Consider the following 25,394-nt stretch of genomic DNA (forward strand, 5'->3'; position numbering starts at 1 on the left):
CAAAATAAGGTATTTTTACAATTTTGATTGTAAAAAAAAAGAAGACAAGTAAAAAGTATGAGAAAATAGTATAGTTTTTAGTTGTCTGTTTTTTTAATTTTTTTTAAATCAGCTGTTAGCGGGAAAGCCTGCTGACAGCTGATGAGTCATCTGTTGTTAAGGATGCGGTGGCCTGCTTCCCGTCCTGCTGCTTAGCAAGCAGCTATTTGTCAAAAGACAGCCTGGGGGTCCACTGACCCCCCCAGGCTATTTTTTGACAAATACCACAGGTGATACCTCCAGCTAAAATCTGGTGCTAAATATCGCATGCTTTTTAATGCTCTGGTCCATTTGTGAATAGGACCTAAGAGCTTTTTATGCAGTATTTACCGATACATGGTTTTTTGTGAATAGGACTTAGTTTTCGCATGCCATAATTTATGCAAATGAGTAGCATGATACCCTTATCGCATGTGGTAAATGTTAGTGATATGGCCTAAAGATGAGCTACACCCGAAACGTGACGTTATGACGATAGCCTTCTGAAAGATTGCTCCACGGATCATTGTTGCTATTCCCTGGTGTCCCAACATGCACTGCATTCAGTGACCACAGAGGCCACAACATTAAATCTGGTGTGCCGTCCGGAAAGCTTTGGCTACCCATCCCCTGCCTGAGTCTCCCAGGATTGTCCTGGGATTGATTAGCGAGCCTACGGCCTTGCTGCACAGCCTCATGTCATTTTTGGCTGCCATATACATCCCTGGCTTTTGTGCCTTTTTGCATCCTTTCCTGCAAAATACATCCCTGGCTTTTCCACATTATGCCAGCAGTCCATCACAGCAGTACTCATTGGGCTCCTCACCATATCCTTTACACAGCATATGCTTTTTTCCATCTGGGAGAATGAGTGTTTTTTCCTGGGAAGATAACCTCCTCTCCCCCCCAGCACCTGCTTGAATAATGGTATGTATTTTCAGCTTTTCAAGTCACGTCCATGTGGGATTATAGCAACATGTGATTGACACTTACACAGTCCAGGCTTTTTACACAGGAGACTTTTTATCCTTTTTAAGTTTGTTTTTGGACCAAATCATTTTTTTATATGTTTGTTTTAACTGTGGTTTTGGTCTTTCACCTATGTAGAACTACAATTACCAGCCACCAGCTTTTACAAAACTGTTTTGTGGCTGTATAGAATCCCTCAGCGCTTTCATTGAGGATCTTTGTGGTTAAATTGTTATGCTTGGGCATCATAATTGGTGCTCATGGTTTAGCTCCCAGCTGCAAGGGGTTTCAGTTTTGTTCCACCATTTCATGAACTGAGTATCATTGCACAGCGCCTGAATTGTCTATTTTGTAATTTAAACATAAGTGAATCTACCCCATTGTCCCTGGAGAAAGACATATGATAGCAATATACAAATTTCTCAATGGTTATTCTAGCATAGGTAGAAGACTATTAGTCTAAGGGAGCTTAAGAAAAAATGTGAAGTTGGAGGAGAAGCAATTTAATCTTAAACTATGTAAGGGGTTCTTTACTGTCAGAGCAGTAACAATGTGAACTGTCTTCCACAATTGGTGGTGTCTGCAGGAAGTCTTGATTAGGGTTGAGCGGACACCTAGATGTCCGTGTTCGACGGGTTCGGCCGAACTTTAAAAAAAAGTCCGGGTCCGTGTCCCGGACTTTTACCGAACTTTTCCCGGACACCGAACCCCATTGAAGTCAATGGGGACCCGAACTTTAAGGCACTAAAATGGCTCTAAAACACCAAAGGAAAGGGCTAGAGTGCTGCAAATGGCAGCAAAACGTAATTAAGAGCATGGCAAGTGCTCTGCAAACAAATGTGGATAGGGAAATAACTTAAAACAACAAAAAAAAACAGAAAAATAAAACAATGTTCTTCTTCATCTCTGAAGGACGAGGCCCATATGGAGTAGGAGGGAGGTTGAGGTGGTGGTGGATGTGGCGGTGACATAGGCATGCGCACAGGGTGTGCCGGGTGTGCCTGGGCACACCCTAATCACCTAGGGCACATAGCATTGCCAGTGAGGAGATGGGAAAGATCTCCCTCGGACCTGCTCTGCTCTATTTCTCTTTGCCTACAGGTACATGGCCCCGATACATTACTCTCCCTGCTGGCAAACACATGCATGTGTATTTCAACTTTGGGGTGCACACCTTAATGCAATAGGCTGTGCACACCTATGGGCGGTGTAGGTGGAAGCGGCGGTGGAGGAGGACCAGGGCCGGATTAAGAGCATCATGGGCTTGGTGCTGAGGATTTTGAAGGGCCTTAAGGGCCGTGCCTTGCCATGCACCCAGAGGAGGAAGGGTGCAGCCATGCATGCCTAATTCAACATGGGATGCTGTCTCTGAAGCCCATAAACACATCCATGCATCGGCAACTGTCCCTCCTTGTCCGGCCTTCGCGCTGTGTGGGGAGGTTCTGAGGGTGCTGCCTGGGGAAGCGAGCATAGAAGCCAGACTTCTGTGTTTACAAGTGACAGAAGAGCGGTAACAGTGAATATGGCCAACCCGGGGCCTATATAAAAGGTAGGGGCCTGGAGCTGCAGCTCCAATAGCCCCTACGTTAATCTGGCCCTGAGGAGGAGGACGAGGTAGCCAACACTGCTTCTTTTCACAAATTTTAAATGAGGGTACACCCCAAAAGAGTGAGAAAGAGCAAAAATGGAACAATGGGTGGGTAAGGTCGGTATCCATTGCTATTCTGCATAAGGTACGGAAAAGTCCCGTGGGATCCATGCCTGGTTCATTTTAATGAACGTGAGCTTGTCCACATTGTCTCTGGACAGGCGGCTGCGCTTGTCTGTTATAACGCCCCCAGCCATGCTAAATACCCGTTCAGATAATACACTGGCTGCAGGGCACGCCAGCACCTCCAAGGCGTAAAGGGCAAGCTCAGGCCATGTGCCCAATTTGGAGACCCAGAAGCTGAAGGGGGCAGACCCCTCATTCACTACATGTAGGCGTGTGCACACATACTGCTCCACCATGTTGGTAAAATGCTGCCTCCTGCTAAGACGTTCCATCTGAGCTGCTGGTGCTGCTGTTTGTTGTGGCGTGCTGACAAAGCTTTTCCACATTTCGGCCATGCTAACCCTGCCTTCTGAGGTGCTGGCGGTGCCCTGGTTGCGTTGGCGACCTCCTCCTCCTCCTCCTCCTCCTCCTCTGCCTTGTGCTTCCACTGCGGCCCCGCTGTCAGATGGGAATGCCAGCAGCATGGCGTCTACCAGCGTGCGCTTGTACTCGCGCATCTGGCGATCGCGCTCCAGTGAGTGAATTAAGGACGGTACGTTGTCCTTGTAACGGGGATCCAGCAGCGTGGCCACCCAGTAATCAGCACAAGTTAGAATGTGGGCAACTCGGCGGTCGTTGTGGAGACACTGCAGCATGTAATCGCTCATGTGTGCCAGGCTGCCCAGAGGCAACGAAAGGCTGTCCTCTGTGGGAGGTGTATCGTCCGTGTCCTCTGTATCCCCCCAGCCACGCACCAGTGATGGCCATGAGCTGGCCTGGGTGCCACCCTGCTGTGAACATGGTTCCATCTCCTCCTCCAGCTCCTCCTCATCCTCCTCATCCTCCAGAACTGTGCCCCTGCTGGACAATTGTGTCCCTGGCGTTTGTGTGTGCAGGAACCCACCCTCGGAGCCCCTTGCGAATGACTGCCCTGAAAGCCTTGGAAATGTTACCTCTTCATCCTCCTCCTCCTCCTCATCCTGTGCCACATCCTCTTCCATCATCGCCCGAATTGTTTTTTTAAGGAGGCATAGAAGTGGGATAGTTAAGCTGAGAACGGCGTCATTGCCACTGGCCATGTTGGTGGAGTACTCAAAACAGCGCAACAAGGCACACAGGTCTCGCATGGAGGCCCAGTTATTGGTGGTGAAGTGGTGCTGTTCCGCAGAGCGACTCACGCGTGCGTGCTGCAGCTGAAACTCCACTATGGCCTGCTGCTGCTCGCACAGTCTTTCCAGCATGTGCAAGGTGGAGTTCCACCTTGTGGGCACGTCACATATGAGGCGGTGAGCGGGAAGGCCGAAGTTACGCTGCAGCGCTGCCAGGCGAGCAGCAGCAGGGTGAGAACGCCGAAAGTGCGCACAAACGGCCCGCACTTTCTGCAGCAGCTCTGACATATCGGGGTAGTTTTTAAGGAACCTCTGCACCACCAAATTCAGCACATGCGCCAGGCAAGGGATGTGCGTCAAACCGGCTAGGCCCAGAGCTGCTATGAGATTTCTCCCGTTATCGCACACCACCAGGCCGGGCTTGAGGCTCGCTGGCAGCAACCACTCATTTGTCTGCTGTTCCATGCTCCTCCACAACTCCTGCGCGGTGTGTGGTTTGTCCCCCAAACAGGCAAGTTGTAAAACTGCCTGCTGTCGTTTACCCCTGGCCGTGCTGAAGTTGGTGGTGAAGGTGTTACGCTGTCCGGATGAGGAGGCGGTAGAGGATGAGGAAGCGGAGTAGGAGGAGTTAGGAACAGGAGGCAAACTGAAGCGCCCTGCAATCCTCGGTGGTGGAAGGACATGCGCCAAATTGCTATCCGCCTCAGGCCCATCCGCCACTGCATTTACCCAGTGTGCCGTTAGGGAGATATAACGCCCCTGACCGTGCTTACTGGTCCACGTATCGGTAGTTAGGTGGACCTTGGCACAGATGGCGTTGCGCAGTGCACACCTGATTTTTTCCCCCACTTGGTTGTGCAGGGAAGGGATGGCTTGCCTGGAAAAGTAGTGGCGGCTGGGCACGACGTACTGTGGGACAGCCACCGACATAAGGTTTTTAAAACTGTGCGTCTCCACCAGACGGAATGACAGCATTTCAAAGGCCAATAATTTTGAAATGCTGGCATTCAGGGCCAGGGATCGCGGGTGGGTAGGGGGGTACTTCCTCTTCCTCTCAAGTGTTTGGGAGATGGAAAGCTGAACGCTTCCGCGGGACATTGTGGAGATGGTTGTTGGTGACCCAGGTGGTGGTGTTGCTGACAGATCGTCTGTTTGCGGGGTGGCAGGTGCCGGTATCACTACAGATGTGGCTGGAGCGGCCGAGACTGCAGCAGAAGAGGAACCAGGATGAGCCAGAGACGTTTCTTGGTTTTGAAGGTGTGTACTCCACTGCAGCTCGTGCTTTGCACTTAGATGCCTGATCATGCAGGTTGTGCTCAGGTTGAGAAGGTTTATGCCTCGCTTCAAGCTCTGATTGCACAGGGTGCAAACCACTCGTGTCCTGTCATCAGCACATTTTTTAAAGAACTTCCACGCTAGAGAACTCCTTTGAGCTGACTTTGGTGCGCTCGTTCCCTTGCTGCGTTGGGCAGTAGCGGGCGTAGTGTCTAGGGCACGGCCGCTCCGCTTCTGCACCCTGCTCCCTCTTCTGCTGTGCTGGTGGCTCTGTGCGACCACCGCCTCTTCCTCCAAACTACTCAGGTCACCTGCATGACGTTCATTCCATGTGGGGTCGAGGACCTCATCGTCCTCCACATCATCTTCCACCCAGTCTTCACCCCTGCCCTCCTTGTCGGTCTCCACAATGCTGAACGCCGCAGCAGTTGGCACCTGTGTTTCGTCATCATCGGAGACGTGCTGCGATGATCCTTGCATGTACTCATCTTGAGAAATAAGTGGTTGGGCATCGCTGCACTCAATCTCTTCCACTTCTGGGGCAGGGCTAGGTGGATGGCCCTGGGAAACCCTGCTGACAGAGTCATCAAAAAGAAGAAGAGACTGCTGTATGGCTTGGGGCTCAGACTGCTTGCCTGATTTGCAAGGGGGTGAGGTGAAAGAGGGTTGGACATCGGCTGCAGGTGCCAACTGTGACCTTTCTGCAGTAGACTGGGTGGGAGACAATGTGAAGGAACTGGAGGCACTGTCAGCAGCAAACCAATCTACTATCGCCTCCACTTGTTCTGGCCTCATCACTTCTAGGGGCGTATGATGCCCTACCAAATACTGATGCAGGTTCTGTCGCCTACTCACACGTGAGGAAGGTGTTTCACTTGTGCGTGTAGCTGGCACAGATCGACCACGTCCTCTCCTTGCAACAGGAGCTCTACCAGCAGCACCACGACCCAGGCCACGGCCCTTATTTGACGGTCTCCTCATATTTCTGTAATTTAAGATCTTGCCCTAGAAAGGTTTTTATTGAATAGCGGAATAGGAAATATGATCCAAAAAAGTGTATGTATCTCGCACGTACAAAACCACACTAGGCCCCAATTACTATTGTTTCTACCCCTAAAAGGATGGATGAGGAGTAGGAGGAGTATGGAACAGATAGCACCCTCAAATCTTCAGAAGTATGAGATGAACCTCAAAAACTTGGAAAGGTGGATCTCACACGTACCGACACAGACTATCCCGCAATTCAATTGATCCTCAAAGGTTTTTATTGAATAGCGGAATCGAAAATATGATCAAAAAGAAAGTGTATGTATCTCACACGTACACCACCACACTAGGCCCCAATTACTATTGTTTGTACCCCTAAAAGGATGGTTGAGCAGTAGGAGGAGGAGTATGGAACAGGCAGCACCCTCAAATCTTCAGAAGTATGAGATGAACCCCAAAAACTTGGAAAGGTGGATCTCACACGTACCGACACAGACTATCACGCAATTTAATTGATCCCCAAAGGTTTTAATTGAATAGCGGAATAGAAAATATGATCAAAAAGAAAGTGTATGTATCTCACACATACACCACCACACTAGGCCCCAATTACTATTGTTTGTACCCCTAAAAGGATGGTTGAGCAGTAGGAGGAGGAGTATGGAACAGGCAGCACCCTCAAATCTTCAGAAGTATGAGATGAACCCCAAAAACTTGGAAAGGTGGATCTCACACGTACCGACACAGACTATCACGCAATTTAATTGATCCCCAAAGGTTTTAATTGAATAGCGGAATAGAAAATATGATCAAAAAGAAAGTGTATGTATCTCACACGTACACCACCACACTAGGCCCCAATTACTATTGTTTGTACCCCTAAAAGGATGGTTGAGGAGTAGGAGGAGGAGTATGGAACAGGCAGCACCCTCAAATCTTCAGAAGTATGAGATGAACCCCAAAAACTTGGAAAGGTGGATCTCACACGTACCGACACAGACTATCACGCAATTTAATTGATCCCCAAAGGTTTTAATTGAATAGCGGAATAGAAAATATGATCAAAAAGAAAGTGTATGTATCTCACACGTACACCACCACACTAGGCCCCAATTACTATTGTTTGTACCCCTAAAAGGATGGTTGAGCAGTAGGAGGAGGAGTATGGAACAGGCAGCACCCTCAAATCTTCAGAAGTATGAGATGAACCCCAAAAACTTGGAAAGGTGGATCTCACACGTACCGACACAGACTATCACGCAATTTAATTGATCCCCAAAGGTTTTAATTGAATAGCGGAATAGAAAATATGATCAAAAAGAAAGTGTATGTATCTCACACGTACACCACCACACTAGGCCCCAATTACTATTGTTTGTACACCTAAAAGGATGGTTGAGCAGTAGGAGGAGGAGTATGGAACAGGCAGCACCCTCAAATCTTCAGAAGTATGAGATGAACCCCAAAAACTTGGAAAGGTGGATCTCACACGTACCGACACAGACTATCACGCAATTTAATTGATCCCCAAAGGTTTTAATTGAATAGCGGAATAGAAAATATGATCAAAAAGAAAGTGTATGTATCTCACACGTACACCACCACACTAGGCCCCAATTACTATTGTTTGTACACCTAAAAGGATGGTTGAGCAGTAGGAGGAGGAGTATGGAACAGGCAGCACCCTCAAATCTTCAGAAGTATGAGATGAACCCCAAAAACTTGGAAAGGTGGATCTCACACGTACCGACACAGACTATCACGCAATTTAATTGATCCCCAAAGGTTTTAATTGAATAGCGGAATAGAAAATATGATCAAAAAGAAAGTGTATGTATCTCACACGTACACCACCACACTAGGCCCCAATTACTATTGTTTGTACCCCTAAAAGGATGGTTGAGCAGTAGGAGGAGGAGTATGGAACAGGCAGCACCCTCAAATCTTCAGAAGTATGAGATGAACCCCAAAAACTTGGAAAGGTGGATCTCACACGTACCGACACAGACTATCACGCAATTTAATTGATCCCCAAAGGTTTTAATTGAATAGCAGAATAGAAAATATGATCAAAAAGAAAGTGTATGTATCTCACACGTACACCACCACACTAGGCCCCAATTACTATTGTTTGTACCCCTAAAAGGATGGTTGAGCAGTAGGAGGAGGAGTATGGAACAGGCAGCACCCTCAAATCTTCAGAAGTATGAGATGAACCCCAAAAACTTGGAAAGGTGGATCTCACACGTACCGACACAGACTATCACGCAATTTAATTGATCCCCAAAGGATTTAATTGAATAGCGGAATAGAAAATATGATCAAAAAGAAAGTGTATGTATCTCACACGTACACCACCACACTAGGCCCCAATTACTATTGTTTGTACCCCTAAAAGGATGGTTGAGCAGTAGGAGGAGGAGTATGGAACAGGCAGCACCCTCAAATGTTCAGTAGTATGAGATTGTGTTCACTGTACCCCACAAAGATTGTGTTCACTGCACCCCACAAAGATTGTGTTCACTGCACCTCAAAAAGGATTTTGTTCACTGCACCCCACAAAGATTGTGTTCACTGCACCCTAAAAGGATTTTGTTCACTGCACCCCAAAAAGATTGTGTTCACTGTACCCCCCAAAGATTGTGTTCACTGCACCCCACAAAGATTCTGTTCCCTGTACCCCACAAAGATTGTGTTCACTGCACCCCACAAAGGATTTTGTTCACTGCACCCCAAAAAGATTGTGTTCACTGCACCCCAAAAAGGATGTTGTTCACTGCACCCCAAAAAGGATTTTGTTCACTGCACCCCAAAAAGATTGTGTTCACTGCACCCCACAAAGGATTTTGTTCACTGCACCCCAAAAAGATTGTGTTCACTGTACACCCCAAAGATTGTGTTCACTGCACCCCACAAAGGATTTTGTTCACTGCACCCCAAAAAGATTGTGTTCACTGTACCCCCCAAAGATTGTGTTCACTGCACCCCACAAAGATTCTGTTCACTGTACCCCACAAAGATTGTGTTCACTGCACCCCACAAAGGATTTTGTTCACTGCACCCCAAAAAGATTGTGTTCACTGTACCCCCCAAAGATTGTGTTCACTGCACCCCACAAAGGATTTTGTTCACTGCACCCCAAAAAGATTGTGTTCACTGTACCCCCCAAAGATTGTGTTCACTGCACCCCACAAAGATTCTGTTCACTGTACCCCACAAAGATTGTGTTCACTGCACCCCACAAAGGATTTTGTTCACTGCACCCCAAAAATATTGTGTTCACTGCACCCCAAAAAGGATGTTGTTCACTGCACCCAAAAAAGGATTTTGTTCACTGCACCCCAAAAAGATTGTGTTCACTGCAATCCACAAAGATTGTGTTCACTGCACCCCACAAAGGATTTTGTTCACTGCACCCCAAAAAGATTGTGTTCACTGCACCCCACAAAGATTGTGTTCACTGCACCCCACAAAGGATTTTGTTCACTGCACCCCAAAAAGATTGTGTTCACTGTACCCCCCAAAGATTGTGTTCACTGCACCCCACAAAGATTCTGTTCACTGTACCCCACAAAGATTGTGTTCACTGCACCCCACAAAGGATTTTGTTCACTGCACCCCAAAAAGATTGTGTTCACTGCACCCCAAAAAGGATTTTGTTCACTGCACCCCAAAAAGGATGTTGTTCACTGCACCCCAAAAAGGATTTTGTTCACTGCACCCCAAAAAGATTGTGTTCACTGCACCCCACAAAGATTGTGTTCACTGCACCCCACAAAGGATTTTGTTCACTGCACCCCAAAAAGATTGTGTTCACTGCACCCCAAAAAGGATTTTGTTCACTGCACCCCAAAAAGGATGTTGTTCACTGTACCCCAAAAAGGATTTTGTTCACTCCACCCCAAAAAGATTATGTTCACTGCACCCCACAAAGATTGTGTTCACTGCACCCCAAAAATGATTTTGTTCACTGCACCTCAAAAAGATTGTGTTCACTGCACCCCACAAAGATTGTGTTCACTGCACCCCACAAAGGATTTTGTTCACTGCACCCCAAAAAGATTGTGTTCACTGCACCCCACAAAGATTGTGTTCACTGCACCCCACAAAGGATTTTGTTCACTGCACCCCAAAAAGATTGTGTTCACTGTACCCCCCAAAGATTGTGTTCACTGCACCCCACAAAGATTCTGTTCACTGTACCCCACAAAGATTGTGTTCACTGCACCCTAAAAGGATTTTGTTCACTGCACCCCAAAAAGGATGTTGTTCACTGCACCCCAAAAAGGATTTTGTTCACTGCACCCCAAAAAGGATGTTGTTCACTGTACCCCAAAAAGATTGTGTTCACTGCACCCCACAAAGATTGTGTTCACTGCACCCCACAAAGGATTTTGTTCACTGCACCCCAAAAAGATTGTGTTCACTGCACCCCACAAAGGATTTTGTTCACTGCACCCCACAAAGATTGTGTTCACTGCACCCCAAAAGGATGTTGTTCACTGCACCCCAAAAAGGATTTTGTTCACTGCACCCCAAAAAGATTTTGTTCACTGCACCCCAAAAAGGACGTTGTTCACTGCACCCCAAAAAGATTGTGTTCACTGCAGCCCAAAAAGATTGTGTTCACTGCAGCTCACACACAGAAAAATGGATGTGGATCACTGACACCTGCCTATCTCCTATCCCACACCACACAGCAATATCGATTGTAGTTTGTAGAACACAGTTTCCCTAAAATTCAGCAGCAGCAGCCTCTCCCTAACAGGATTGAGAAGAGATCGTAGATCAGGATTGAGTGCAGAGTCACCCCACACAGCAATATCGATTGTACTTTGTAGAAGACACTGACCCTATAATTCAGCAGACTCTATCCCTAAAATGCGTACAACTCGCCCTGCCTAAACACTCCGACCTGTCCCTCAATTCTATCCAGACACAAATGTTTTTTTCCTGCCTGTCTTTCCCTAATCAGCAGCCAGCACGTTGATGTGTGCTCTGTCCCTGATCTAAGCAGCAGAATGAAGACGCTGCGGCTGCCTGGAACTTATAAAGACTTGGTCACATGCTTCAGACGGCCAATCACAGCTACTGAGACATTTGCAGGCATGGCTGGGATGGCTTAAGGCACACCAGTTAAACGATTGTTGATTGGCTGTTGAAAGCCCGCCATGAAAAGAGCGCCAAAGCATGCAAAACCCGGAAATAAAACGACCGAACACGGATTTTTACCCGAACATACAGTAAAGTGTCCGTGTCCATGTTCGGGTACAAAAAATCCAATTATTCGGTACGAACATGAATAATACAGTCCGTGTTCGCTCAACACTAGTCTTGATGACTTCAAAAACTCCTAGGTGGTCATCATAACAAACACAATATATGGGATATGGGAAATGGTTTTGACATAAACACATCCACATCCACACAGGATGGATTGGTGTCTTTATTCAACCTTACCAGCTATGTAACTATGTAACCTACATACATCCAGCCTTTACTGTCTTGTTGTGTCCCAATTCCTACTCCACAAAGGCCATTGTTTCCATAAACTGTATTGATGAGAGACAAAATGTCATACTTAACGGTCAGGCTAAAAGACCAGTTGCTATAGCAGTGGTATAACTAGCACCTGACGAATGACGCAGACTCACCTGAGGTGCGGAGTCTACGTGCTAACTGGTGTTTACCAGAGCTCCTGATGGTGGAGAGGGATTTTTTGTTTGTACCAGGTTACAATCCTCAGGATCGCGCCACCAGGAGGTGAGCAAACAGGGGTCCAATACAGTGGTGGATAAGCAGGTAAGGATCAAACAGATGCGTAGCCAGTAAACAAGTCAAAGATTGATAACGAATATTTAAAGGTTGGGATCAGGCAGAAGCATAGTTGAGGAGCAAGCCCAGGGTCGATAACGAGTGGTAGCAAAATATTGATGGCAGCAAGAAAGACAGGAACGAGAGACTGGCTGGAGAGAGCCCAATAGTTTGGCAAACAGGAAGTGCCGAGACTTGGCTTAAATCAGGAAGTTTATGGGAGGAGCAAAGAGTTCAGGGTTCAAGACACAAGGTTCAAGACAGGATCATTGAAGGATTTGTCCAGGGATCTCCCCAACATTCCAGATAGCTCAGCAATAAGAGACATTGCCTGCTTACAGTAGAGGTTCTGGGTTCAAATTCAGGCCCTGACACAAAAAGCTTGAAACAGGTATATGGAGAGTGGATTGAATGACTGTAAAATATTAGGATATTTTTCTACTATAGACCAGCTGTTCTGGATTTGCATCTGGTTTTTGAGGTTTAAAGAGGTTGTAAACTCTTTAAAAGTTTTTTTTTTTCTTTTGCAACCTGCAAGAGAAAGACATAATGAGCTAGTATGCATCGCATACTAGCTCATTATGAAATACTTACCTTAGAACGAGCCCCCGCCGTGCCGCTCTCTTACCTGTATGACGAGCGACATGTTCAGTCGCCCGTCTTCCGGGATCGCGGCATCCGGCCATCTGATTGGCCGGAGCCGCGGTGACGTCACTCCTGCGCACGCGCGCGGGAGCCGACGGTCACGGCACGGGGCTCTGAAGGAACGGCACGATCAGCCGTTCCTTCAGAGCGCATGCGCCAGTGACGTCACTGGCTGCATTAAAGGTAAATATCTCCTAAACCGTACATGTTTAGGAGATATTTACAGTACCTATAGGTAAGCCTTATCATAGGCTTACCTATAGGTACAACTTCCTGAGGAGGGTTTACTTCCTCTTTAAACAAATTATTTGCATGGTTCCAACTACTGTCTAGAAATGAGAAAGTATCCTCTTAGTTTTTCTAAAATGGATGGAATGAGACATGAGAATGCATTCTGTTCTAAGAAGGCTTTATTGTGCTATGCACTGATATTGTTAGAAGGAAATTTGGTTCCTTTAGGTTTTTATCACCATAACCTCTATAGTTATACTGTCCTATTTTTAATATACAGTATAACAGACAATACTAAAAACCGAGTTGGTGAATTCTTAAAAAAAATATCATTAATGACTACTGTGGAGTATATAAAGAAAGAATAAAAGAATAAAATATAGAATACACTTAAAAATCAGCATAATATTCATCTCAAACTTATTTTAACTAATGAGAACTTGTAGACAAAAAACTAAATATTATCTTGAAAATGTGTTTTATTCAATGAAATCGAACTGCTGAAAATAAAGAATGTGATTCACTTTTGTGACTTGGGGATTTTATACAGGGTGCAGCAAAAGCAAACTAAGAATTTGTAAGTTTTTACAGGGAACGTGTTTCTGGCTTGTATTCTATAGGTATGAGTGTAGTTAGAAATGGTTTCCTATATACACTAGTAGCCGCACATTTGGAAAATGTGTCCTATATGCACTAGCAGCTTATGAACCTAGGAGTGCTCCATATAAAAATAACAAATATGGCTCCAAGCTGTAGTTGTGTCATGCTCTACCCCTACAATGTAATGAATTTATCCAAGCAGTGCGTTTATGAGTTTGTTCATGTGTGTGTGTGTGTTTATGTGGCCCCCAATTTCCATACCCTTGTACATTGTGTTTTCTGAGAAACACATCTAAAATTTTCTGGAATTTATCTCTACTCCACTAATTGTGGAAGGAAACTCCACATTTTTACCTCTCTAACCGTAAGGAACCCCTTACACAGTTTAATATTGACAACTTCATTGTGTTGCCGCATGTCTTCTTTAGAGACTTCAGATTAAATAGTTATTTCCCAATGATACAGTCACTATTTAAGCTTTGTATATTATAATCATATCCCCTCTTAAGTGCCACTTCTCCAGGGAGGGTAAGTTTAATTTGTGTTGTTTTCCGTCATAACTGTGGTCTCCCAAGCCCCCTAATTAGTTTCAGTGCATTTCCCTGGACTCTCTCCAGTTTAAGGAGAATTATAGTTTTATCTCTTGAGTAAATATCCTTTTAGTCATCTAGCCTTGTTTGATGCAGCTTGGCATTGTATGCTATTGCTAAGTCTGTGATCTACAAGGACCCCCAGATCCTTTTCCATCCTTGATTTCCCCTGAGGTTCTCCCCCCCCCTAGCAAGTTACTTGCATGTCTATATTAGGCTCCCAGACTCTTAACTTTACATTTTCAATAATAAACCTCATCTACCAAATAGCCTCCCACCCCTCTATTAATAAAAAAATACCATACCAATATATGCATTCTCTAGATGCATTGCTATAACCAGTTTTCTATCCAGGTACTGTAAAACTGTATAATATCATCAATGCCAAAATACTTTAATTTGTAAATTAAATATTTTTGGGGTACTGTACCAAATGCCTTAATGACATCTAGATACACTAGATGTGTTCCTAGAACATAATGACTACTGCACAGGCACCAAGCAACTTAATCCGGGAAGTAGATACTGACTTATGTAAGTAAACATAGTAGTAGTCTTCTGGTGAAAATAAAGGAGAGAGCTTTGTCAGATAAGGACTGTGATCTCTTTGAGAGGTAATAAATACCTGTAAGTGTTAGCCTTACAAATTACATAGCAGCTATATGCTTAAGTGAAAATAGATCAGACGCTGCATCCTCTTTAATGAATGACTAATTGAGTTGGTCATTGAAGAAAAGAAGCAGTATTTTTCTCATAAGTGTGTAGAGAAGGTTCAGGTTAAACACTAGCCAAAGGGATTTGCATATTCTATCCATTGGCCTTTCTGGGCATAGATCAAAGTAACACGACACTTTGCAGTATTGTTTGCAATTACTAAAGCCATGGATTTTCAGACGTTCTCAAAGAATGGGTTGAATTCTAATAAGGTTCACTGGAAAATATTCCTTTTATAATTTCAGTAGAATACATCTTTTGAAGCCATGCATTTTCCAAGGTTTATCATAAGCTCCAAGATATAGGACAGAAGTGTCGGAAACCAATTTACAGAAAAGCATTTTTAAGACCTTCTATCTTTGAAATCCTAGGTTACCAAAACTTCATTGGAAAAGGCTTTCATTTTCTGCAGCCGCGGAGTTGTGGAGACGAGCTTATAATAAATTCATTATGTAAGCTTTACTGAAAAGATTTCCTTCCTATACTACTGCCCTCTGTGTCTTTGAGATATAAATGCACTAGTATTTAATCAGCCATTCCAAAATCAGAACAATGACTTGAAGAGAAAACTATCTAATGGATAATAACATCTATGTGTCACATACAGAGAATTTCTGTTTCGTGAAAATCTTAAAGTTTTAATCACAGCATAACTGTACAAAAAAAAGGGGGTTTAATGAGATACAATTTTCTTTTTGGGTGCTTCCTCTCCTCAAAACTTTTGGATTATGAATTGACAGCTTTATGCTGACTCCAGTCTATGGAGCAATGCATATGAAAGAGTTAAACATTTTAAACTACCTTTTTTTTGTGTTTAGGCATTACCTTAGGGTCACTTCAATTACATACTGTTTTATTAGTTGTTATATGATATTTAATGAATTTATCAATATGAGTGATATTATTTTGTTTCCCAGAAAAACACATTTTCCATCACACTGCAGCCTTCTTAGGTTCCTATATCCACTATAAGCTATTGATTTAAGACAGTTGCGAGTGTAGTAATTCAAGTAGGTGGGTAGTTTAACTAAAACTCTCTTCAAAGCAGAACTAAACTGGAAAATTATTGCTAGCGGGTAGAACTTTTTTAGTAGAGGTGACATTGTATGTCTCTTACACCAAAAAACTCCTTTAACTTTATAGCTAGCAATTGTTGCTCTTTGTGTACACTGCTGTTGACACGTGCAATGCAGAAAATACTTCTGCCACACTCCCAGCCTCTGTAGGAAACAGAGAATTAAACCAGTGTAACTTCAGTATGTATGCGTGGGAGTTTTATCATCACTGGTCACCCAATGGCCAAAGTGGGAAAAAGACCAGGAGTTGTTGGTGGCTATGAATTGAGTGAGAACTAGATGAGGCAAAACTAGGGGGCAAGTCTGCCATAATGTGCAAGTGTACTGTGCATACTTTAGTTACATTTTACAGTCTCTCTTAATCTGCCATATTTAGTTTTGACCTCCATTAAATGCTCTAATTAAATCAAAGGTCATCTACTCATCTTGTATTTTAAATGGTTAGTGCATTTATGCCAATACAGTCAAAGAGAGAAGACAATAGTTCTTGGTTAAAGCTGAACTCCGGTCACCTGTAAAAACTACGTTTGCAATTCCTTTCCAACATTAGAAGGGTTAAATTCATGTTTTGTCTAGGGTGGATGGAATAAGCAGTAACAATTGCATTACTCTTCTTTCTCCAGCAACTAGTGCTCTTCTCCACTCTCTGATGTCCAGATATATGGGTGGGTCCTCACCATTCTCATCTACAATGAAGGATTGTTGGCTCTGCATTGTACATGATGAGGTCATAAAGCCTGCAACCAGAGAAGTGGAGAAGGGAAGCTACTCCAGGGATCATTTATAAAGTGGGAGAAAGCCTGTGGGAATGAGGCATAAGGTATTACTGCTTTTTTCATTAGTACCTAAATGGCAATTACCCCCTGCAGGGTGTGAGGGGGGGGGGGGGGCACTGCAAGGGTATTGTTTTCTGTTGCTCAGAGTTTGACTTTAATTTATATTTTTATTACTTCAATCTCAGAATTGTACACATATTTTTGTTTCATTACTTTTTAAAAGTATCCATTTTAAACATTTGATACAGGGTGCTTCCAATACATTTAGATTGTTTGTATTTCTAAGAAGAAAGCTCAGAACTGGCTGCTCACTTTTTGGATTTTATTTATTCAATGAGCCTCTCTCCCCACACTCCTCAGGCAGGTATACTGCCCAATATTAATTGATCACATAAAGTGGAAGTTAGTTAATGCTCTGCAAGACACCTGCCTCTCTGTTGCTTATGAGTCCAGGTCCTATGCTAACTAAACTGCAGCAGCCCCAGTGTCTGCTGCCTGTATCTACCAGGTCTGTACCTCATGAGCTTGTTTAAAAACATCAGAGAAGGGTCTCTTTGTGATAAAATGTTTAATAAAAATACTAGAAAAAAATGTTTTTGCATTAAAATCACAAATAAAAACAGTTTATTGTAACATCTAAATAATGCCTTTTTGGGGCGCTTTTCAACTGAATATCTATATGGAAATGCACTCGCTAGCCGATTGAAGGGGTATGTCCTTTTTTCTAATTCATTCAGCCATGTGCATTTTTTCATGTGAAAAAAAAGAAATCTACCCGCAGCATAGCAATACATTACCATGCAATCATTTTGGAGAATAGACCTGAGTGTGTCTCCTGTTGATAAAATATTTTGGTATGAAATAACCCTTATTATGCATTATTTCTTTCTTATCTGACCAGTAATGTAACACTTAATCACAATTTGTATTAAGCTATACAAGACACAATACAATATTTATTATACATGAGAATCTGTGGCATTATCCCTTGTGTTCTAGAGCGGAAACAGGCATGTATTGGTATCCAAAGGCTAGCGAGAATGCTGAGGTTTTATTTCTAGCATATCTACTTAGTCACCAGTTAGTGAAGCTTGCTCTGCTTAAAAGATGGAAAAAATGACATGCGGGAAGGCTAAAGGTTATGATAATCTATAACTCAATAGGAAGACTATTCATTTTTCTCAGACGAAGCATAGAGGGATTTTTTTTTTAATATTTTGTTACACTAGCAAGCTTGCTCAATATTCCAGATATTGTTATACTCTGCAGCTTGCTGCATATTCAAGATACACCATTATTTTTCCCATAAATAAGGTGTTATAAATATGGTATTCAGTAGACCTGTTTCATACAGACTGTCATAGGTCAAGTAATGCAGTGCTAAAAATATGGATATGCACATATTCTAATATTTTTTATTCCAAAGAGATATACAGAAAACAGCGTTGATCATTATGTACAGGTTTTGACTACATATAATTTATTTTTCTTCATGAATGATCTCCATCGCCCACATCTGGTGAACAATTTTTAAAATCCAAGCATCATATCACAAGTTCTCTTGCTACTGGGATGGGGGAAATGTTCTGTTTCATATAAACTGATTCTCATAGTAATCTACAGAGTAGATTTAGTAAGAGAGTGGAAATTGTCCGCTTAGAAATAAAGGAATGTTAACATTACATAGTAAATGTTCATGTCCCATAATAAATAAGGTACAGATGTGTTCATGTTGTAAGCAACAGACCTTTTTTGTTTTTAATATACTGTATACATGATGGGGTATTCCTCCTTCAATGTCCAATCAACAGGCTGCGGGCAAGGAGGATTCAGTAGTGTATTTCTTATTTGTAATAGATTAGATTTTAGTTGATAGAAAACTGCAAATTCATTATATATATATATATATATATATATATATATATATACTGTATATATATATATATATATATATATATATATATATATATTGTGACAGGAAGTCAGGTAAATCTGTGGATGTTGTCACAGACAGGAGATACATTTCCACCTGGTTTAGAAAATTCACCAATTACTATAGGGTGTCGGCTGCAGAGGTAGCCAGAAAGGTGTAAGGACATTGAAAAGACTTCAGCTGTTCAGGATGAGGCAATTAAGGCCTCTATAAGTTATCCAGAAGATGATTACTGATCGCTGCCTCCTGAAGCTGTGTGAGTATAGGAGAGCAGTGAGCTAAATGCCTCCTGAAGCGATGTGCGCTGAGGAGAGCAGTAAGACTGAAGACTTCTCAAGGTGAGGTCATGGATTTTTTCTGTGTGAAGAAAAACAAATGGACATTTTCTGTGTGAAGAGAAAATAAATGGACTATTGATTGTCTGCTGTATGATCAGCAGTGTCTGCCCAGCAGTAGGTTGTGACAGACTCCCTAGGTAGGTTCCTGTGTGTGAAGGTAGACGCCCACAGTGGCCAGGGTTTATTTTATTTTATGTTTGTTTTTGAATTATGCTGTTTTTGATGCTTGCACTTGTGTGAAGAAAATTGCAAGAATAAACCATAGACTGTTGTTTTCAACTACTCCTCGGCTATTTCTCTGTGTAACGAACCCCCCCCCCCCCCAAGGGGTCATCCACACCCATCACCGAGCTAATCCCTCACATAATATATATATATATATATATATATATATATATAGATACATATAAATATACAGGTGCATCTCATAAAATTAGAGTATCATCAATCAATAAGTTAATTTATTTCAGTAATTCATCAAAAAAGTGAGAATCATATATTTTATATAGATGCATTACATTTTTACATATATTTCAAGCATTTCTTTCTTTGAATTTTAATGATTATGGCTTACAGTTAGTGAAAACCCAGAATTTAGTATCTCAGAAAATTAGAATACTACATAAGACCAATAAAAAAAGAGGATTATTTAATACAGAAACGTTGGCTTACCGAAAAGTATGTCCATGTACAGTATAGTATGCACTCAATACTTGGTCGTGGCTTCTTTTGCATGAATTACTGCATCAATGCGGCATGGCATGGAGGCGATCAGCCTGTGGCACTGCTGAGGTGTTATGGAAGCCAAGGTTTCTTTGATAGCAGCCTTCAGCTCATCTGCATTGCTGGGTCTGGTGTCTCTCATTTTCTTCTTGACAGTACCTCACAGATTCCCTATGGGATTTAGGTCATGCGAGTTTTCTGGCCAATAAAGCACAGTGATACCATGATCATTAAACCAGGTATTGGTACTTTTGGCAGTGTTTGCATGTGCCAAGTCCTGCTGGAAATGAAATCAGCATCTCCTTAAAGCTGGTCAGCATGAAGAGCTCTAGAATTTCATGGTAGAATGCTGCACTGACTTTGGACTTAAAAAAACACAGTGGATCAACACCAGCAGATGATGATTTGGGGAGCCATGTCATCTGCTGGTGTTGATCCATTATGTTTTTCTAAGTCCAAAGCCAGTGCAGCATTCTACCAGGAAATTCTAGAGCACTTCATACTTCCCTCTGCTGACCGGCTTTATGGAGATGCTGATTTCATTTTCCAGCAGGACATTGCACCTGCCCACACTGCCAAATGTACATGGTTTAAATATCACAGTATCACTGTGCTTGATTGGCCAGCAAACTCATCTGACCTAAACCCCATAGAGAATTTGTGGGGCATTGTCAAGAGGAAGATGAGAGACACCTGACCCAACAATGCAGATGAGCTGAAAGCCTTTATAAAAGAAACCTGGGCTTCCATACCACCTCAGCAGTGCCACAGGCTGATCGCCTCCATGCCACGCTACATTGATGCAGTAATTTATGCAAAAGGAGCCCTGACTAAGTATTAAGTGCATACTATACTGTAAAAAAATGGGGGTATTGCTGCGCTCAAAATATCACTTAAACAAATAAATTAAAATCAATAGTAAAATAAGTCTATAGACTGGGTACAGCTGCCAACACCTGACCTAGAATTAGAACTACCAGATCTGAAAAGCAACATGTAATGGATATGGTGTAGCGCTTGTAACAATAAAATGAACTCCACAGTCCACACAAGTGTTCAGATAAAAAAATGGAATAAACAAAGTCCTTCCGAAAAGGTGCTCCCAAATGGAAATGACAAACACTCCAAGCTCCAAAAGCCCCGTGTGCAGGAACCACCACCAAAAGATAAGAATGGCCCCTTACCACAATGCGATGATCCCCACTATGTATGTAAAATCCAAATGCTTATGCAGATAGTAAGCCGGCTCCTAATATCCCTCACATCAGCTCCACCCGGAACATATGCATGTGTAAAAAAGAGGGACAACTCCCATAGTGAAGTACAATCACAGACTCTTTAATGAAATAAAGGAACGAAGAGTGGCAACTCACATTTACACATATACCAAACAGCGTGTCTCAGAGCATTCCCGGGACTTAGTTTCCAACCTAGAAAATGGCTGCCGCGTCCCCTCGTAGGTCACAGCGTGACGTGCCGCAGGCTCCTCCTACGCGTTTCGTCAGTAAATGACGTCATCAGGGGGTGTGGCCTGCGGCAATGCGTCTTCATTTATACGCTGGACGAGGCGGAAAGGCGGGACATCGTGTTGCTGATACTATACTGTACACGGACATACTTTTCAGTTCAGTTTTTGTTTTAAAAATCCTTTTTTTATTGGTCTTTTGTAATGTTTTATTTTTGTGAGATACTGAATTTGGAGTTTTCACTAGCTGTAAGCCATAATCATCCAAATTAAAAGAAAGAAATGCTTGAAATATATCACTCTGTCTGCAACGCATCTATATAAAATATATGAGATTCACTTTTTTAATTGAAATACTAAAGTAAATAAATATTATAATTTTGTGAGATGCACCTGTATATATAGAGTATCTCACAAAAGTGAGCACATACCTCACATTTTTGTAAATATTTTATTATATATTTTCATGTGACAACACTGAAGAAATTACACTTTGCTACAATGTAAAGTAGTGAGTATACAGCTTGTATAACAGTGTCAATTTTCTGTCCCCTCAAAATAACTCAACAAACAGCCATTAATTGTTTCTAAACTGCTGGCAACAAAAGTGAGTACACCCCTAAGTGGAAATGTCCAAATCGGGCCCACTTAGCCATTTCCCTACCCGGTGCCATGTGACTCGTTTGTGTTACAAGGTCTCGGGTGTGAATGGGGAGCAGGTGTGTTAAATTTGCTGTTATCACTCTCACTCTCTCATACCAGTCACTGGAAGTTCAACTTGGCACCTCATGGCAAAGAACTCTCTGAGGATCTGAAAAAAATAATTGTTGCTCTACATAAAGATGGCCTAGACTATAAGAAGATTGCCAAGACCCTGAAACTGAGCTGCACCACGGTGGCCAAGACCATACAGTGGTTTAACAGGACAGGTTCGACTCAAAAAAGGCCTCTCCATGGTCAAACAAAGAAGTGCAAAGAGTGCAAATGCTCAGTGTCATATCCATAGGTTGTCTTTGGAAAATAGACTTATGAGTGCTGCCAGCATTGCTGCAGAGGTGTGTGGGGGGGGGGGGGCATGCGCCCCACACTGCATCAAATTGGTCTGCATGGCTGTCGTCCCAGAAGTAAGCCTTTTCTAAAGATGATGCACAAGAAAGCCTACAAACAGTTTGCTGAAGATAAGCAGACTAAGGACATGGATTACTGGAACCATGTCCTGTGGTCTGATGAGACCAATATAAACGTATTTGGTTCAGATGGTGTCAAGCATGGCCTACATATTAAAAAAGAATAGCGAGCAAATGCAAAAGAAATTACTACCAAATCTGAAGAGAGTCCATAAATAAAAATGGGGGTTTGGTCCCACCATATGGCCATATCGTGCTCAAGCCCACTACTGCGTCAAAGTACCCCATTATCAGTGGGTCCTACACTATCCATGAAAAAGAGATGAATCCAGCCTTTCTAACCCTTGGAGATAATACTCCTTGCTGGGAAAAATGTGCAAATGCACTACAGGGGACTCCTCCTATATCCACTTGATGGTGGACACTGATTGAGTACAGGTGTATGTGGGGGGTGGGGAGGGCTGCTCAACCTCGATAATCTGGTCAGACCGAATACATAATAAACAGGCAAAAAATTTTGGGGGAGCATAATAAACAGGCAAAAAATGTTTTGTCTGTTTATTATGTATTCGGTCTGACCAGACTATCGAGGTTGAGCAGCCCTCCCCACCCCCCACATACACCTGTACTCAATCAGTGTCCACCATCAAGTGGATATAGGAGGAGTTGCCTGTAGTGCATTTGCACATTTTTCCCAGCAAGGAGTATTATCTCCAAGGGTTAGAAAGGCTGGATTCATCTCTTTTTCATGGATAGTGTAGGACCCACTGATAATGGGGTACTTTGACGCAGTAGTGGGCTTGAGCACGATATGGCCATATGGTGGGACCAAACCCCCATTTTTATTTATGGACTCTCTTCAGATTTGGTAGTAATTTCTTTTGCATTTGCGCGCTATACTTTTTTAATATACATGTCTTTTGGTTCATACCTGCAGCAGCTTTGGAAATACATGGGTATGCTCCCCCAAAATTTTTTGCCTGTTTATTATGTATTCGGTCTGACCAGACTATGGTGGTTGAGCAGCCCTCCCCACCCCCCACATACACCTGTACTCAATCAGTGTCCACCATCAAGTGGATATAGGAGGAGTCCCCTGTAGTGCATTTGCACATTTTTCCCAGCAAGGAGTATTATCTCCAAGGGTTAGAAAGGCTGGATTCATCTCTTTTTCATGGATAGTGTAGGACCCACTGATAATGGGGTACTTTGACGCAGTAGTGGGCTTGAGCACGATATGGCCATATGGTGGGACCAAACCCCAATTTTTATTTATGGACTCTCTTCAGATTTGGTAGTAATTTCTTTTGCATTTGCTCGCTATTCTTTTTTAATATACATGTCTTTTGGTTCATAGCTGCAGCAGCTTTGGAAATACATGGGTATGCTCCCCCAAAATTTTTTGCCTGTTTAAGCATGGCCTACAGTCAAGCATGGTGGTGGGAGTGTCATGGTCTGGGGCTGCGTGAGTGCTGCCAGCACTGGGGAGCTACAGTTAATTAAGGGAACCATGAATGCCAACATGTACTGTGACATACTGAAGCAGAGCATGATCCTCTGCCTTCAGAGACTGGGCTGCAAGGGAGTATTCCAACATGTTAATGACCCCAAACACACTAAAAAAGATGACCACTGCCTTGCTAAAGAAGCTGAGGGTAAAGGTGATGGTGATATATATATATACAGTGCCTTGCGAAAGTATTCGGCCCCCTTGAATGTTGCGACCTTTTGCCACATTTCAGGCTTCAAACATAAAGATATAAAACTGTATTTTTTTGTGAAGAATCAACAAGTGGGACACAATCATGAAGTGGAACAAAATTTATTGGATATTTCAAACTTTGTTAACAAATAAAAAACTGAAAAATTATTCAGCCCCTTTACTTTCAGTGCAGCAAACTCTTTCCAGAAGTTCAGTCAGGATCTCTGAATGATCCAATGTTGACCTAAATGACTAATGATGATAAATAGAATCCACCTGTGTGTAATCAAGTCTCTGTATAAATGCACCTGCCCTGTGATAGTCTCAGAGGTCCGTTTAAAGCGCAGAGAGCATCGTGAAGAACAAGGAACACACCAGGCAGGTCCGAGATACTGTTGTGGAGAAGTTTAAAGCCGGATTTGGATACAAAAAGATTTCCAAAGCTTTAAACATCCCAAGGAGCACTGTGCAAGCGATAATATTGAAATGGAAGGAGTATCAGGCCACTGCAAATCTATGAAGACCTGGCCGTCCCTCTAAACTTTCAGCTCATACAAGGAGAAGACTGATCAGAGATGCAGCCAAGAGGCCCATGATCACTCTGGATGTACTGCAGAGATCTACAGCTGAGGTGGGAGACTCTGTCCATAGGACAACAATCAGTTGTATACTGCACAAATCTGGCCTTTATGGAAGAGTGGCAAGAAGAAAGCCATTTCTTAAAGATATCCATAAAAAGTGTCTTTTAAAGTTTGCCACAAGCCACCTGGGAGACACACCAAACATGTGGAAGAAGGTGCTCTGGTCAGATGAAACCAAAATGGAACTTTTTGGCAACAATGCAAAACGTTATGTTTGGCGTAAAAGCAACACAGCTCATCACCCTGAACACACCATCCCCACTGTTAAACATGGTGGTGGCAGCATCATGGTTTGGGCCTGCTTTTCTTCATCAGGGACAGGTAAGATGGTTAAAATTGATGGGAAGATGGATGGAGTCAAATACAGGACCATTCTGGAAGAAAACCTGATGGAGTCTGCAAAAGACCTGAGACTGGGACGGAGATTTGTCTTCCAACAAGACAATGATCCAAAACATAAAGCAAAATCTACAATGAAATGGTTCACAAATAAGCATATCCAGGTGTTAGAATGGCCAAGTCAAAGTCCAGACCTGAATCCAATCGAGAATCTGTGGAAAGAACTGAAAACTGCTGTTCACAAACGCTCTCCATCCAACCTCACTGAGCTCAAGCTGTTTTGCAAGAAGGAATGGGCAAAAATTTCAGTCTCTCGATGTGCAAAACTGATAGAGACATACCCCAAGCGACTTACAGCTGTAATCGCAGCAAAAGGTGGCGCTACAAAGTATTAACTTAAGGGGACTGAATAATTTTGCACGCCCAATTTTTCAGTTTTTTATTTGTTAAAAAAGTTTGAAATATCCAATAAATTTTGTTCCACTTCATGATTGTGTCCCACTTGTTGTTGATTCTTCACAAAAAATTACAGTTTCATATCTTTATGTTTGAAGCCTAAAATGTGGCAA

The 25,394-nt window shown here is 43.0% G+C and overlaps 1 protein-coding gene across 1 annotated transcript in view; it reads left to right on the forward strand.

Annotated features, from left to right (window-relative positions):
* Positions 1-25,394, forward strand: part of LOC309543913 (bifunctional heparan sulfate N-deacetylase/N-sulfotransferase 3-like) — a 392,778-nt gene that overhangs the window by 210,403 nt on the left and 156,981 nt on the right. The gene's annotated exons all lie outside the window — the stretch shown is intronic.

The sequence above is a fragment of the Pelophylax lessonae genome (assembly GCF_965119305.1).
Source record: "Pelophylax lessonae genome assembly, chromosome: 1".
NCBI lineage: Eukaryota > Metazoa > Chordata > Amphibia > Anura > Ranidae > Pelophylax > Pelophylax lessonae.